Source organism: Ovis canadensis, chromosome 2 (genome assembly GCF_042477335.2).
Source record: "Ovis canadensis isolate MfBH-ARS-UI-01 breed Bighorn chromosome 2, ARS-UI_OviCan_v2, whole genome shotgun sequence".
Taxonomy (NCBI): Eukaryota; Metazoa; Chordata; class Mammalia; order Artiodactyla; family Bovidae; genus Ovis; species Ovis canadensis.
In genome coordinates, this window is record NC_091246.1 from 29,590,526 (window position 1) to 29,607,089 (window position 16,564).

Genomic DNA, 16,564 nt, shown 5'->3' on the forward strand with positions numbered 1-16,564 from the left:
TTTCATGTATGATTTATGTTTTATTTTATCTACAAGATTATTCTTTAAATCCATGGGAAAGATTTTTAGTTTGGAGAGGGTAGTTTTCTGAGAGATCAATCTTCCCTACCCAATTATCTGGCAATCCTACTTTAATTAATTTCACTCTATCTGATGAGTCCTATTAGGGTTATTTGTAAAATTTAATTATGGGAGACCTAGCATCTTTTATTTCCCAAATCAGCCATGGCTTTCAGGTGGCTGCTGTGGAAGGACTATTTAATACAAGTAAACCAAAGGCTCCCTGAATGCCTATGGACCATTGAGCAGACAAGCTCTTTGTGAAAAGTTGGTATCTTTTATTTTTTCACAAATCACCACAGCTAATTAGCATTTCCTCCTTTGAGTTTCTTATTAGCATGTGTTAATCAAAATTAACCCACCATATGAAATAAGCATGTTGTATTTTAAACTACGAAAACAGAGAAAGGTGAAGAGCAATATTACTAAGTAAAGTCACTCAAATTTGATATGCTTATTACAGTGACATTCATCTTTGTGTCTTAGCTGCTGAATGTGTTTGGTGTAGTGGATAACTCTGGCAATTTGATGGTCTTTCTTGATGATGTTTTTACATGCATAAAGCATAATAGGATTACAATGAAAACCAAATGTATTGAAAGAAAGGAATGAAATATTTTTAAAAATAATTTGTGGCATAGAAGTAAATGTGATAATTTACTAATACATAAGATACCCAAATCTCTTGTGAGATATATAAACTGTCATAATTTCAAAGTAGAGATGAGCCAAGCAATATTTCTAAATACTTATAACTACTTGTATGTGATACATGAGAATATTTATGATTTCTATTTGTGATGGAGTGATAGGTACTCTGACACTTTGAATATTTGTTGCCCGTGTTCATAATTGAAGGAATAGATAAGTTTTAGTAAGGGCTGGTTACATTTAAGATGTAATTTGGGGAGTTCCCTGGTGGCCTAGTGGATGGTTTCACTCCCATGGCCTGGATTCAATCCCTGGTTGGGGAACTGAGATCCCACAGGCCACATAATATGGCCAAAAAAAAAAAAGTAATTTTGAGTGACCTCAGCAAGATGGAAAAGTAGATTGTCCCTGACCTCAGTCCTCCTTAGAGGAAGAGTGACTAGCAACTATCCAGAGACAAGATACCTTTGTGAAAATTCCAGAACCCAGAGGTAAAACTGAAGCACTCTCCTTGGACCGAAGACAAAAAAAAAGGACCACATTAGAAGGGCAAGAGCAGCAGTTTCACTTTGACCATATCACCTCTTCCCAAGGCTGATACAGCAATGCATCGAGAGAGATCTCTGGGCCTGTAGTTTCTCTAGTGGGAATTAGCCCAAGGTGGGCATACAACTTCCTCAGCATTGCAGATGCTTCTCAGAAGGCCCACTTGGATCTCATCTCACAGGAATTTGTGGAGCTGGACCACCTGATATTGGACAGAGATAGAGAAGTCAGCAGAGTTTATAGTAGCCAGCACAAATATCTTTGCAAATCACATTCTTCCTGCTGGTTGTGCCTGAGCAGAGATCGTAGCCAGTGGTCTCTGCTCATTTGCAGACCCAAACCACTGGCTTCCTGTGCTCAGGGAGCTCAACTGGCAGTTATGTCAGGTTTGGGTCCCCAGCTAACCATCACTACTGGCTATAACATCCATTCTAGGGGCCACTCAGGGAAGTAAGACAGCAGCCCCTCCAACTACTGAACATAATCTCTAGTCTCGCCCAACTGGAAAGCCTAAACAAAAAACATGGGCGGTTATGGAGTTCATCCTATAGCTGCCCCTCTCAACTCAAGAGCATAGCCTCTAGCCCTTCATGAACACAGAACCAAACAGGGACTCCCAGGAAGCCTTAAAGCCTAACATATAGAACTCCCTGGCTGCAGAGCACAGCCTGTGCCTTCATCTAGCCTGTGACCCAATCAAAGGGAATAGCCTGAGCATAATCCATGGCCCTCTCCTGACACGTAAGCCCAGACAGCAACCCTGCCCAACTGTGCAGCACAGTCTCCACCCCACCCAAATGTATAGTACAGATGACAGCCCCACCAGATGAAGGAACCCAACAAGTAACTTTTATCAACAGTGGCACACAGCCTGCAGCATCCAATCACAAAACCAGCCTGTGACCCTGACCAATCAGACCACAGCCTGAAGTCCCATCCTATCATAAAGCCCTACCTGCAGCCCTGCCTGAACACAGACTTTAGCCAGTAGCACTATCCAGATGGGGAGCACAGTCTGAGTCCCCACCTGACTAGGTGGTATTGCAACATGTGCCTGCAGCCCTACCCAGTCACAGAGTCCAATAAGCAGCAATGCTTTACAAAGGAACGCAAACTGACCTGTCCAACCAGAGATGAACATAGAGCCCAACAAGTGGCACTACCTGACCACAGAGCACAGCCAACAGCCCCACCTAATTGGGGTGTCCAGTCAGAGCCTTCCCTCCCCGTACTTCAGAGTAAGAGCAATCAGAGCCTTCCCTCCCCGCACTTCAGAGTAAGAGCAGTCAGAGCCTTCCCTCCCCCCACTTCAGAGTAAGAGCAGTCAGAGCCTTCCCTCCCCCCACTTCAGAGTAAGAGCAGTCAGAGCCTTCCCTCCCCCCACTTCAGAGTAAGAGCAGTCAGAGCCTTCCCTGCCCCCACTTCAGAGTATGAGCAGTCAGGGCCTTTCCTCCCCCCACTTCAGAGTATGAGCAGTATAAGTATTAACTAGAGAACAAGCCTTCGGAGAAGGCAATGGCACCCCACTCCAGTACTCTTGCCTGGAGAATCCCATGAATGGAGGAGCCTGGTGGGCTGCAGTCCATGGGGTTGCGAAGAGTTGGACACGACTGAGCGACTTCATTTTGACTTTTCACTTTCATGCCTTGGAGAAGGACATGGCAACCCACTCCAGTGTTCTTGCCTGGAGAATCCCGGGGACAGGGGAGCCTAGTGGGCTGCCATCCATGGGGTCGCACAGAGTCGGACACGACTGAAGCGACTTAGCAGCAGCAGCAGCAGCAGAGAACAAGCCTTACTTTCCTACAGGTGTTACCAGATAACCTGCCCAGGACACAAAGCTGAGATAACTGGTGAAGTTCTTTCCCTGACAAAGCAAACCTGTAAAATTTGGAAAAGAAAACTACTTCAGTTGCACAGAAACCAAAACAATGTACAAGGATCACAAAGAATCAGGTAAACATGACATCACCAAAGGAAACTAATAAAGTTCTAAGAATGGACCCTAAAGATCTATTAACTTTCTGAAAAAGAATTCAGAATAATCCTCTTAAAGAAGTTCATCAAACTGTTAAGAACACACAGATAAATAACTAAGTGGAATTAGGAAAACAATACATGAACAAAATGAGAAGTTAAAGAAATAGAAACCAACACACACACTAAAATCCCATTGTATTCAGGATACAATGACTGAAGAACTCAACAGAGAGTTTCCATAGCTGACTTGATCAAACAGAAAAAAGAATCAGTGAACTAAGGTGCAGATAATTAGAAATTATCCAATCATAGAAGAAAGAGGAAAAGGGATTTAAAGGATGAAGGAAACCTACAGCACTTGTAGGACACCATCAAAGAAAATAATATATTCATAATAGGAATTTAAGAAAGAAAGAAACAGTCTATTTAAAGAAATAATGGCTGAAAACTTCCCAAACTTGGGGAAAGAACTCGTCATATTCAAGACTCAAAAGTCTCCAGATATGTTGAACCCAAAAAGAGCTACACCAAGAGACATTGTAATTACTGTAAAAAGTCAAAGACAAAGAATTTTTAAAGTAACGTTTAAGAGAGCCTCCCTCCTAAAACTATCAGTGGGTTTCAAAGCAAAAATCACTCAGGCCAAGAGAGAGTGGAATGTTGTACTCAAAATACTGGGGAGAAAGAAAGACTGTCAACCAAGTTTGTTATGCCTAGCAAAGCTGTCCTTCAGAAATGAGATAAAGTCTTTGCCAAACAAAAGCTAAACTACACCAGATCTGCCTTACAAAAGTTGATAAAGAGAGTTCTTCAAGCTAAAATGAAACAATGTTAGCAGTGTAAAAGCATATGAATATGTAAAATTCAGAAGTAAATGTAAATGCAGGGGTCCCCAGTCTGCAGCCTCTGGATCAATACTTTTTGTCAGATTGCAGCAGCATTAGTGTGATTAGTGTGAAGTCACTCAGTCGTGTCCGACTCTTTGCGACCCTGTGGACTGTAGCCCACCAGGCTCCTCTGTCCATGGGATTCTCCAGGCAAGAATACTGGAGTGGGTTGCCATTTCCTTCTCCAGGGGATCTTCCCGACCCAGGGATAGAACCCAGGTCTCCTGCATTGCAGGCAGACGCTTTAACCTCTGAGCAGCATTAGTGCACAATAAATGTAATGTACTTGAATTATCCGAAAACCATCCCCCACCCCCTGGTCCATGGTGCCAAAAAGGTTGGGGACCTTTGGGTAAATATATAGTAAAGATCAGATTCTCTAATATTGTTATAATGGTGGTGCATAAATAACTTTTAACTCAAGATTTAAAATGAAAAAACAAACATAATATAACCATGATTATAGTGATTTTTTTTATTGGATTCACAATACTTTAAAAGCTGTAAACTGTAAAACATCAATAACCTAAAACATGAGGGAGAGGACTTCCCTGGTGATCCAGTGGTTAATACTCCATGATTCCAATGCAGTGGGCACAGGTTTGATGCCTGATTAAGGAACTAAGGTCCCAAATGCTGCAGGGCATGATCAATAAAAAAATAAAATGTGAAAGAGGAGGGAGAAGTATAGTTTCCATATTTTGCCAAAATTATCAACTTAAGATAGTATTTTAAAATAAAATATAACTATAAGCTTCATGGTAACCACAAAGGAAAAATGTACAGTAATTCACAAAAGATTAAGATAAAGGGAATCAAAGCACACCACCATATTAAAAGTCACCAAACCACAAAGGTAGACAGCCAGAAAGGGAGAAAAGAAGAAAGGCACAACAAAACAGTCATAAAACAATTAACAAAATGGAGATAGTAAGTCCTTACCTATTAATAATTACTTTAAACAAGAATAGGTTAAATTCTTCCATGAAAAGGCAGAATGGTTGAGTGGATAAGGGAGAAAAAAAAGATCCCGCAATATTCTGCCTACAATAGGCTCACTTAAACTATAAAAACATGGACTGAAAATGAAGAAATAGGAAAAAGATATTCCAAGCAAAGTTATCAAAAGAGAATAGGGATAGTTATACTTCAGTCAGACAAAATAAACATTAAACTAAAACTGGTCACAAGAGACAAAGAAAGTCATTATATAATGATAAAGTGGTCAATTCAAGAAGATATAACATGTTTAATATTTATGTACCCTACATTGGAACAACTAAATATATAAAGCTCATACTAACAGAACTAAAAGAAGAAACAAACAGCACTACAATAACAGAAGGGGCCTTAATACCCTGACTTGTAACAATGGATATAACATTCAGCTACACTTGTGAGTTCAGTTCAGTTCAGGCACTCAGTCATGTCCTACTCTCTGTGTCCCCATGGACAGCAGCACGCCAGGCCTCCCTGTCCACCACCAACTTCAGGAGTTTACTCAAATTCGTGTCCATTGAGTCGGTGATGCCATCCAACCATCTCATCCTCTGTCATCCCCTTCTCCTCCCACCTTTGATCTTTCCCAGCATCAGGGTCTTTCCCAATGAATTGTTCTTTGCATCAGGTGGCCAGAGTATTAGAGTTTCAGCTTCAACATCAGTCCTTCCAATGAATATTCAGGACTGATTTCCTTTAGGATTGACTGGTTGGATCTCCTTTCAGTCCAAGGGACTCTCAAGAGACTTCTCCAAAATCACAGTTCAAAAGCATCAATTCTTTGGCATTCAGGTTTCTTTATAGTCCAACTCTCACATCCATACATGACTACTGGAAAAACCATAGCCTTGACTAGATGGACCTCTGTTGACAAAGTAATGTCTCTGCTTTTTAATATGCTGTCTAGGTTGGTCAGAGAAGGAAATGGCAATCCACTCCAGTATTCTTTCCTGGAGTGTCCCATGGACAGAGGAGCCTGGCGGGCTCCAGTCCATGGGGTCGCACAGAGTCAGATACGACTGAAGCAACTTAGCAGGCAGCAGGCAGGCTAGGCTGGTCAAAACTTTCCTTCCAAGGTGTAAGCGTCTTTTAATTTCATGACTGCAGTCACCATCTGCAGTGATTTTGGAGCCCCCAAAATAAAGTCTGCCACTGTTGCCACTGTTTCCCCATCTATTTGCCATAAAATGATGGGACCAGATGCCATGATCTTAGTGTTCTGAATGGTGAACTTTAAGTCAACGTTTTCACTCTCCTCTTTCACTTTCATCAAGAGGCTCTTTAGTTCTTCTTCACTAGTGTTCATTGAGCAACACTATAGACCCAATAGAACATTACATCCAACAACTGCAGAATACATTGTTCTAAAGGGCGTATAGAACATTCTCCAGGATGGATCATATGTTAAGGCAACCAAACAAGTCTCAAAAATTAAAGAAGATAGAAATCATATCAAGTATCTCTTCTGATCACAGTGGTATTAAACCATACCATACTGATGATTTCTGTGCTCTTCTTATTCATAACCTTCACCCTACAAAGATGTATTAATTTGCCAGATATATAAACCTAATAAATAATCCATTGGTATGTTCAGTGTAAATGGAAATGCAAGACTTATCCTTTAAGTTTTTTTATGCACTCTCTCTCCCCTGCCCTCATCAGGCAGAAGAGAAAGCTAAGTATCACCACATCAATCAAGCACACCTTTGCCTTGGTGAACTTTTCACAAACAAATATTAATGATGCTTGCTTTATTTTCCCAGAGCCACCTTTTTGTTTATTCATTTTGGTAATACAGAATGTATAATTTTTAATAATCTTTCAATATTATTTGTCAAGAAATTGTTGAAAAAACAAAGCTATTAGGTAACAAATGGAAGCGTCTTTATGCTCATTTTATTCTATTCATTTTATGGTGATCTGCTGTGTATCCACTGTTTTGTGGCATTCCACTTATGTCGGACATTTATAAACATGCTGACCCATGATCTCCCTTCAAACTGTGTATATGTGGATGACAGTAGAATTATACTCAACCATTAGGTTTGGTCAGGTTTACCTGGGTGTATGGCTATTTCAGTTCAGTTCAGTCCAGTCCCTCAGTTGTGACCGACTCTTTGCGACCCCATGAACTGCAGCACGCCAGGCCTCCCTGTCCATCACCAACTCCTGGAGTTCACCCAAACCCATGTCCATTGAGTCGATGATGCCATCCAACTATCTCATCCTCTGTCGTCCCCTTCTCCTGCCCTCGATCTTTCCTAGCATCAGGGTCTTTTCAAATGAGTCAGCTCTTTGCATCAGGTGGCCAAAGTATTGAGGTTTCGGCTTTAGCATTAGTCCTTCCAATGAGCACCCAGGACTGATCTCCTTTAGGATGGACTGGTTGGTTCTCCTTGCAGTCCAAGGGACTCTCAAGAGAGTTCTCCAACATCACAGTTCAAAAGCATCAATTCTTCTGCACTCAGCTTTCTTTATAGTCCAACTCTCACATCCATACATGACCGCTGGAAAAACCATAGCCTTGACTAGACAGACCTTTGTTGACAAAGTAATGTCTCTGCTTTTTAATATGTTGTCTAGGTTGGTCATAACTTTGACTATGCCAAAGCCTTTGACTGTGTGGATCACAATAAATTGTGGGAAATTCTGAAAGAGATGGGAATACCAGACCACCTGACCTGCCTCTTAAGAAACCTATATGCAGGTCAGGAAGCAACAGTTAGAACTGGACATGGAACAACAGACTGGTTCCAAATAGGAAAAGGAGTACATCAAGGCTGTATATTGTCACCCTGCTTATTTAACTTATATGCAGAGTACATCATGAGAAATGCTGGACTGGAGGAAGCACAGGCTGCAATCAAGATTGCTGGAAGAAATATCAATAACCTCAGATATGCAGATAACACCACCCTTATGGCAGAAAGGGAAGAAGAACTAAAGAGCCTCTAGATGAAAGTGAAAGAGGAGAGTGAAAAATTTGGCTTAAAGCTCAACATTCAGAAAACTAAGATCATGGCATCTGGTCCCACCACTTCATGGCAAATTGATAGGGAAACAGTGTCACTTTATTTTTCTGGGCTCCAAAATCACTGCAGATGGTGACTGCAGCTGCTGCTGCTAAGTCACTTCAGTCGTGTCCGACTCTGTGCAACCCCAGAGACGGCAGCCCACCAGGCTCCCCCATCCCTGGGATTCTCCAGGCAAGAACACTGGAGTGGGTTGCCATTTCCTTCTCCAATGCATGAAAGTGAAAAGTGAAACTGAAGTCACTCAGTCGTGTCCGACTCTTAGCGATCCCATGGACTGCAGGGTGACTGCAGACATGAAATTAAAAGATGCTTACTCCTTGGAAGGAAAGTTATGACCAACCTAGACAGCATATGGAAAAGCAGAGACATTACTTTGTCAACAAGGTCCGTCTAGTCAAGGCTATGGTTTTTCCAGTGGTCATGTATGGATGTGAGAGTTGGACTATAAAGAAAGCTGAGTGCAGAAGAATTGATGCTTTTGAACTGTGGTGTTGGGGAAGACTCTTGAGAGTCCCTTGGACTGCAGGGAGATCCAACCAGTCCATCCTAAAGGAGATCAGTCCTGGATGTTCGTTGGAAGGACTAATGCTGAAGCTGAAACCTCAATACTTTGGCCACCTGATGCGAAGAGCTGACTCATTTGAAAAGACCCTGATGCTGGGAAAGATTGAGGGCAGGAGGAGAAGGGGATGACAGAGGATGAGATGGTTGGATCGCATCACCGACTCAATGGACATGGGTTTGGGTGGACTCCGGGAGTTGGTGATGGACAGGGAGGCCTGGCGTGCTGCCATTCATGGGGTCACAAAGAGTCAGACATGACTGAGCGACTGAACTGAACTGACTAACTGATACCTACTATCACTATATATTAATATGGAATATTTAACATAATTCTATGTAAGTAATTGAATACCCTGTGGTATCTTGCTAGATTCCTGTTAAATTTGTCTGAAACTATCTACTTACTAAAGTATCAAGCGGTTTTAGAAAAGAAGTATTAAATGATTTCTAGCTAGAGCATGATAAAGTTGAAATCTTGCCATCTGTTAAATTCACATACAAAGACAAACCACTGTTCACTCAGTTAATATTTCCAGAACATGTGACATTTTAATTTACACTTGTACCTTAGCACTTGAGGACAAAAGTGACAACTAAAATAGCAACACTGAAATATAAAATCAGAATAAAATCATGCCCTATCACAATATTCTATCAAGGCAAAATTGTAGTCTGTGGTTCTCTAAGAATAACTCAGACGCGAAATTCCTCCTCCTAATATTCTCCACCACACTCCCCAACCCCCCTAAAACACACACTCACACATTCTCTTCAGGTTCTAACAAAATAAGTTTAATTGTGAGCTTATCAATTATAAGGTAGAAGTTTAATTTATCTTACCATTACAGAAACAGCAAAGATTTTTCATTAAAAGCTAGATTTAGAAACTTAATAAAAAGTACCAGATTTATAATTTTAATTCATTTTGTAATACTGTAATACTGGCACAATAAGATTGTTCTGTAAAATATATGGGAAAATGTTCCAAAGTAACCTCTTTTTCTCCTTAATTATTTTCCCAATTCAATAAGTTAATAAAATATCAAAGGAGGTATGGTTTAACATAACTACATTTATTTTTGAAAATTCAAAAGGAATTTTATGATCTTTCATCTGTATAATTAATTATGATGTTAAAGATTTTAGGCCTTAGGGAAGGCAACTGCACTTTTCCTGATTCTTCCATTACTATGAATATATAAATACCAGGTTCCAATGTACAAATGGGAGTCTGCTTTGTTTCTGATATGGATTTAAACATATTATAACATATGCATTTAAAAATATTTTAATTACCTATTTAACTTTATTTTTTAACTACTTGGGAGTGGATAGCAATGTCATCACCTGTTCCAAAGAATGACTCTCATAGCCTTCTCTTTTGGTTTTCTGCACTTTTATCTTCTCAAGACATGTTTGCACAAGAAACAAACTGTCTTCTGTTGTACTGCAATCCAAATACACCAAGTTTTAGCATTCATTGATCTCTCTTTGACACAGAGAAAATTTGAAAAAGTTTTCTTTAAAGTCTAAATTAACTTTGATTTGATTTTGCAAAAACTGCATTAATTAAATGTCATATAAATTAAGAACATTATCATCTCTGAGCAATTCCAGGATAAGAAGCTGTAGCTTTTCAACTGCAGACTGAAAAATCCCTATCATTTAACCTGTAAGTTTCTTTGTGTTTGGTTCAAATCATCAGTGGCTCTTACAGCTAGTTGATGGTCATCTGATACTCCATCCACTACCTTTATCCAGTTAAGTCCCTGTTTCTCCTTAAGTTTTTCCTCCTGTAGTGGACATAAAAGAGCTTTAAAAGAAGAATTGAAAAGACAGAAGGAAGACAAGACCTATGAAGAAATAAGTCAACAAAACTGCCTTCTCAAGCAATCTGGACAGTTCTTCTGAAGAGGGAAAGCTGAGCAGTGCATACCTAGTGGTAAATTCCCACCCTTCTGTCTTTGAGATGGAGGTAAATGGGGAAGATGAAAAAAAATGAAGTTTTTGTTAGAGCACTCATTAACATAATGAGATTAGTAAAAAGGTTAGTGATTGCCAAAGGTTAGAGAGGCAGGAGGGAGGGATGAATGGGGGAGCACAGAGAAATTTAGGGTAGTGTATGATAATTTAGTATATGATACTATAATAGAGGATACATGTCATTATACATTTGTCAAAACCCATAGAATATACAACATCAAGAGTAGAATGGTAATATAAACTGTGAACTTTGGGTGATAGTGATGTGTTAATGCAGGGTCATCATTTTAACAAATATACATTCTGGTGCAGGATGTCAACATGAGAACTCACATACCTTCTGCTCAATTTTACTGTGAACCTAAAATTTCTCTTTAAAAAAAAGCCTATTTTTTAAGTTGATATTTATTTCCCATTCGCAGAAAAGATAATAGAGTTTTGTTGAGTTTATTTTACTATATAATTATATCCCTTTCACTTGACATACAGCTGTGTTCACTTTTTTTTTCAATTTGTAGAATTATTTTTCCTTTGTGTTTTAATTATGAAAATATTTGCATGGTTACAAGTCAAAATTATTCTAGAAAAGAACATTAATAGAAATTTTGCCTTCCTCCTCATCTCTGCAATTCTTTTCCTCCTTCTTTAGACAGTTTTCTTAGTTTTGGTTTCTCCTTTCATTGTTTCTTTTGAAAATACAAGCAAATGCATTTAAATACGGTCACACCCCCTTCTCTTTCTTACACAAAATTCAAATACTATAAAAGCGTTTTGCATCTTTCACTTTTTTTACTTACTAATATATGATGGTGATCACTCCATATCTGTGGACAGAGATCTTCCTGCTCATTTTTACAGCTGCACAGTACTCCACCAGATGAATACAACAGGTTTGGGCTTTTTTTAAGTTTCCTGTAATAGAGTTTTGGGTTGTCATAACCTCTCTGTTATTAAAAACAATGCAGTGCTGCAATGAAAAACTTTGAAACATTTGACAGTTTAAAAAAAATCAAAGTTAGTTGTATTAAATGCAATAATAAGCTTATAGGAGAGTTCCAGCACCATGGTAATCATTCCTTGTTAGTAATTAGTAATAACCTACCCCCCACATTGGCTTCTTATTGAATATTGCTTTATTTGCCTAGATGTGAGCCTCCCACTGTCACTCAGATACATGCTAGCTATCCAGGTGTTTACTATGGAGTTGCAGTTCTCTTATAAGCCCCACATTCCTTGCCACAATGATAGGCCTATGCTTAGACACCTAATCCAAACTGGGTCCATCAAAGAACCTCAATTGGATGGCCTGGGTTTAGTAATTTGACTGAAACTGTGCCATTCAGAGCTCTACTCTGGCTTCTAAATTAGAGCTCTAGGAGGGGTATTTTCTGATCACCAATTCCAATGTGTGTGTTGTGGTGGAGGAGGGTGAGGGTTCTCTTCACACCTCCAAGCAATGCTCCAGATATCAGCCAAGTGTCCTAATAAATTCAACTCAATTCTGACATTACTTACTGAGAGATGGTATCAGATTCCACAGGCTATAGGTTCAGGTCTACAAGACTATCCCCACCTTACTTCAGATGTCAGTCACAACTAGTAGGTTCCCAAGTTTTCCCCAACTTCTGTCCAACTTAGCTAAAAATCAAAGGTTCCCATGAGGACCCTCAGGTTTTTATTAACTTCTTAGTGTTTGCATAGTCACTCAATCATGTCTGACTCTTTGTGATCCTTTGGACTGTAGCCCACCAGGGGATTTTTCAGGCAAGAATACCAGAGTGGGTTGCCATTTCCTCATCCCAGGGATCTTCTCAACCTAGGGATCAAAGCTGTGATTAACTTGATAGAGCAGTTGACAGAACTCAGAGAAACATCTTACTTAGTAGATCACTGGTTTATTACAAAAGAATATAACTCAGAAACAACCAAATGGGTGATGGGGCAACATATGGGGAAAAGGCATGTACCTCTATGCTCTCTCTGAGTATACCACCTGCCCCCAAACCTCTGCACATTCACCAGCCTGGAAGCTCTTGGAACCTCCTATTATTGGGATTTTTATGGAGGCTTCATCATGAAGGCACAATCAATCATTAACTCTGTTTTTAGGCCTTCTCTCTTCTCAAGAACATGGTAAGTGGGGCTGAAAATTCCAAGCTTCTAATCATATGGCTCAGCTTTTCTGGTGACCGCCCACCATCGGGGAGCTTTCCAGAGCTACTACATTAGACTAAAAGAAGCTCCTATCACCCAGGAAATGACAAAGGGTTAGGAGCACCATCAGGAACCAGGGTCAAAGACCAATATTAGAACAGAAATGCCTCAAGAGCTCTTATCACTTAGGAAATTACAAGGGTTTCAGGAGCTCTGTGCCAGGAACTGGGGGCGGAACCAATATATATTTTCCATTACCTCACAAGGGGGAATATGTGAGGGGAATGTGTGAGACATGGTTCTGAGAGTAGCCATGTTCTCAGGCATTGTATAATGGGAGAAGCTGAGCAATGGAACCCGGCCATATAGAGATGCAGAACTAGAGAAGAAGGAAGAAGTTCCTGGTGGTGTTATCTTCTGAGACAAGCCATATCTCTGCCTTTCCTGCCATTTTGTTACATGGAACAGGAAATTTCTTTTATTCTAAAAAATAAAAATGAAATTAGGCATTAAGACGTTACATTGACAAAAAGAATTGCCAACAAAAAAGCTCATACTAGAGTCAGAACCTACTTTAATTCTTAACTCTATTGTTTTCTCTTAGTTCATCTAGTTTTTCAAACAGAAAAGTTCACTGCATCTGGGACACAGTAGGTGCTTGATAAGTGAATGTTGATTGAACAGATGAATGAGTAAACAAAGGATGCACTATTATTTTTCAGTGATTATTTTCTTAACAATATAAACATGTATTAATTACAATTCAATCTGAAATTAGAATATGTTTCTTAAATCTAAGAGTTACTGAATTTCAAGTTGGTTCTCACACAACTGATAAAAGCACTGTTTCATCATCTGTTTACTAAAGAAAGATTCAGTGTCCTAGATTGGCAAGTTTTAAAGAAAGATGGGAAATACTCTCTCCGATTAGTGTTTTTGTGTGGCTATGGAACATTAAAAATCTACCCATTGCAAATCAATGAATTTTATCTTCATGTTACTAAACAATGGTAGATACCACAAATTTATTTTATGAAACTACATTGTATATAGAGCAAACTTGTTCCATTCATCAAGGGATGCTTGCTCTTACTCTTATTTACTAAAACTCAAAAAGAGGCATTCTGTTTGCATAGCCTAGATAAGTGACATATCTTGAGATCTTTCATCTCAAGTACAAACTTACTGATAGGGTCCAATGAAGAGCAATAAGGGTGGCAGCCGAGAAGAGCTACCCTGCATCCTAGGTCAGGGGTGGCGGCCGGGAGGAGCTACCCCACGTCCAAGGAGCGGTGGCTGCCAGGGTGCAGGAGGGCCTAGAGGAGCTATTCCATGTTCAAGGTCAGGAGGGGTGGCGGTGAGGAGATAACCCTCGTCTAAGGTAAGGAGCAGCAGATGCACTTTGCAGGAGCAGCCATGAAGAGAAATCCCACTTCCTAGGTAAGAGAAACCCAAGTAAGACGACAGGTGGGGCAAGAGGGCTTCAGAGGGCAGACACACTGAAACCATAATCACAGAAAACTAGCCAATCTGATCACACTAGGACCACAGCCTTGTCTAACTCAATGAAACTAAGCCATGCCCATGGGGCAACCCAAGACAGGCGGGTGATGGTGGAGAGGTCTGACAGAATGTGGTCCACTGGAGAAGGGAATGGAAAACCACTTCAGTATTCTTGCCTTGAAAACCCCATGAACAATATGAAAAGGCAAAATGATAGGATACTGAAAGAGGAACTCCCCAGGTCAGTAGGTGCCCAATATGCTACTGGAGATCAGTGGAGAAATAACTCCAGAAAGAATGAAGGGATGGAGCCAAAGCAAAAATAATACCCAGCTGTGGATGTGACTGGTGATAGAAGCAAGGTCCGATGCTATAAAGAGCAATATTGCATAGGAACCTGGAATGTCAGGTCCATGAATCAAGGTAAATTGGAAGTGGAAACAAGAGATAGCAAGAGTGAAAGTTGACATTCTAGGAATCAGCGAACTAAAATGGACTGGAATGGGTGAATTTAAATCACATGACCATTATATTTACTACTGTGGGCAGAAATCCCTCAGAAGAAATGGAGTAGCCATAATGGTCAATAAAAGAGTCCAAACTGCAGTACTTGGATGCAATCTCAAAAACGACATAATGATCTCTCTTCGTTTCCAAGGCAAACCATTCAATATCAGAGTAATCCAAGTCTATGCCCCAACCAGTAACACTGAAGAAGCTGAAGCTGAATGATTCTATGAAGACCTACAAGACCTTTTAGAACTAATGCCCAAAAAAGATATCCTTTTCATTATAGGGGACTGGAATGCAAAAGTAGGAAGTCAAGAAACACCTGGAGTAACAGGCAAATTTGGCCTTGGAATATGGAATGAAGCAGGGCAAAGACTAATAGAATTTTGCCAAGAAAATGCACTGGTCATAGCAAACACCCTCTTTCAACAACACAAGAGAAGACTCTACACATGGACATCACCAGATGGTCAACACCGAAACCAGATTGATTATATTCTTTGCAGCCAAAGATGGAGAAGCTCTATACAGTCAGCAAAAACAAGACCGGGAGCTGGCTGTGGCTCAGATCATGAACTCCTTATTACCAAATTCAGACTCAAATTGAAGAAAGTAGGGGAAACCACTAGACTATTCAGGTATGACCTAAATCAAATCCCTTATGATTATACAGTAGAAGTGAGAAATAGATTTAAGGCCTAGGTCTGATAGATAGAGTGCCTGATGAACTATGGACTAAGGTTCGTGACATTGTACAGGAGACAGGGATCAAGACCATCCTCATTGAAAAGAAATACTAAAAAGCAAAATGGCTGTCTGGGGAGGCCTTACAAATAGTTGTGAAAAGAAGAGAAGTGAAAAGCAAAGGAGAAAAGGAAAGATACAAGCATCTGAATGCAGAGTTCCAAAGAATAGCAAGGAGAGATAAGAAAGCCTTCCTCAGCGATCAATGCAAAGAAATAGAGGCAAACAACAGAATGGGAAAGACTAGAGATCTCTTCAAGAAAATTAGAGATACCAAGGGAAAATTTCATGCAAAGATGGGCTCGATAAAGGACAGAAATGGTATGGACCTAACAGAAGCAGAAGATATTAAGAAGAGGTGGCAAGAATACACAGAACAACTGTACGAAAAAGATCTTCACAACCCAGATAATCACGATGGTGTGATCACTCACCTAGATCCAGACATCCTGGAATGTGAAGTCAAGTGGGCCTTAGAAAGCATCACTACAAACAAAGCTAGTGGAGGTGATGGAATTCCACTTGAGCTATTTCAAATCCTGGAAGATGATGCTGTGAAAGTGCTGCACTCAATATGCCAGCAAACTTGGAAAACTCGGCAGTGGCCACAGGACTGGAAAAGGTCAGTTTTCATTCCAATCTCAAAGAAAGGCAATGCCAAAGAATGCTCAAACTACTGCACAATTGCACTCATCTCACATGCTAGTAAAATAGTGCTCAAAATTCTCCAAGCCAGGCTTCAGCAGTACATGAACCGTGAACTTCCTGATGTTCAAGCTGGTTTTGGAAAAGATAAAGGAACCAGATATCAAATTGCCAACATCCGCTGGTTCATTGAAAAAGCAAGAGAGTTCCAGAAAAACATCTATTTCTGCTTTGTTGACTATGCCAAAGCCTTTGACTGTGTAGATCACAATAAACTGTGGAAAATTCTTCAAGAGATGG

At 40.1% G+C, this 16,564-nt stretch overlaps 1 long non-coding RNA gene across 1 annotated transcript in view; it reads right to left on the reverse strand.

The window, feature by feature from the left end:
- Positions 1-16,564, reverse strand: part of LOC138433319 (uncharacterized) — a 23,443-nt gene continuing 6,879 nt past the window's right edge. The window contains exons 3-4 of the long non-coding RNA XR_011254249.1: positions 11,506-11,620; positions 1-1,459 (exon numbers count right to left, since the gene is read on the reverse strand). This is a non-coding gene — a long non-coding RNA (uncharacterized lncRNA). The remainder of the gene's footprint in view (positions 1,460-11,505; positions 11,621-16,564) is intronic.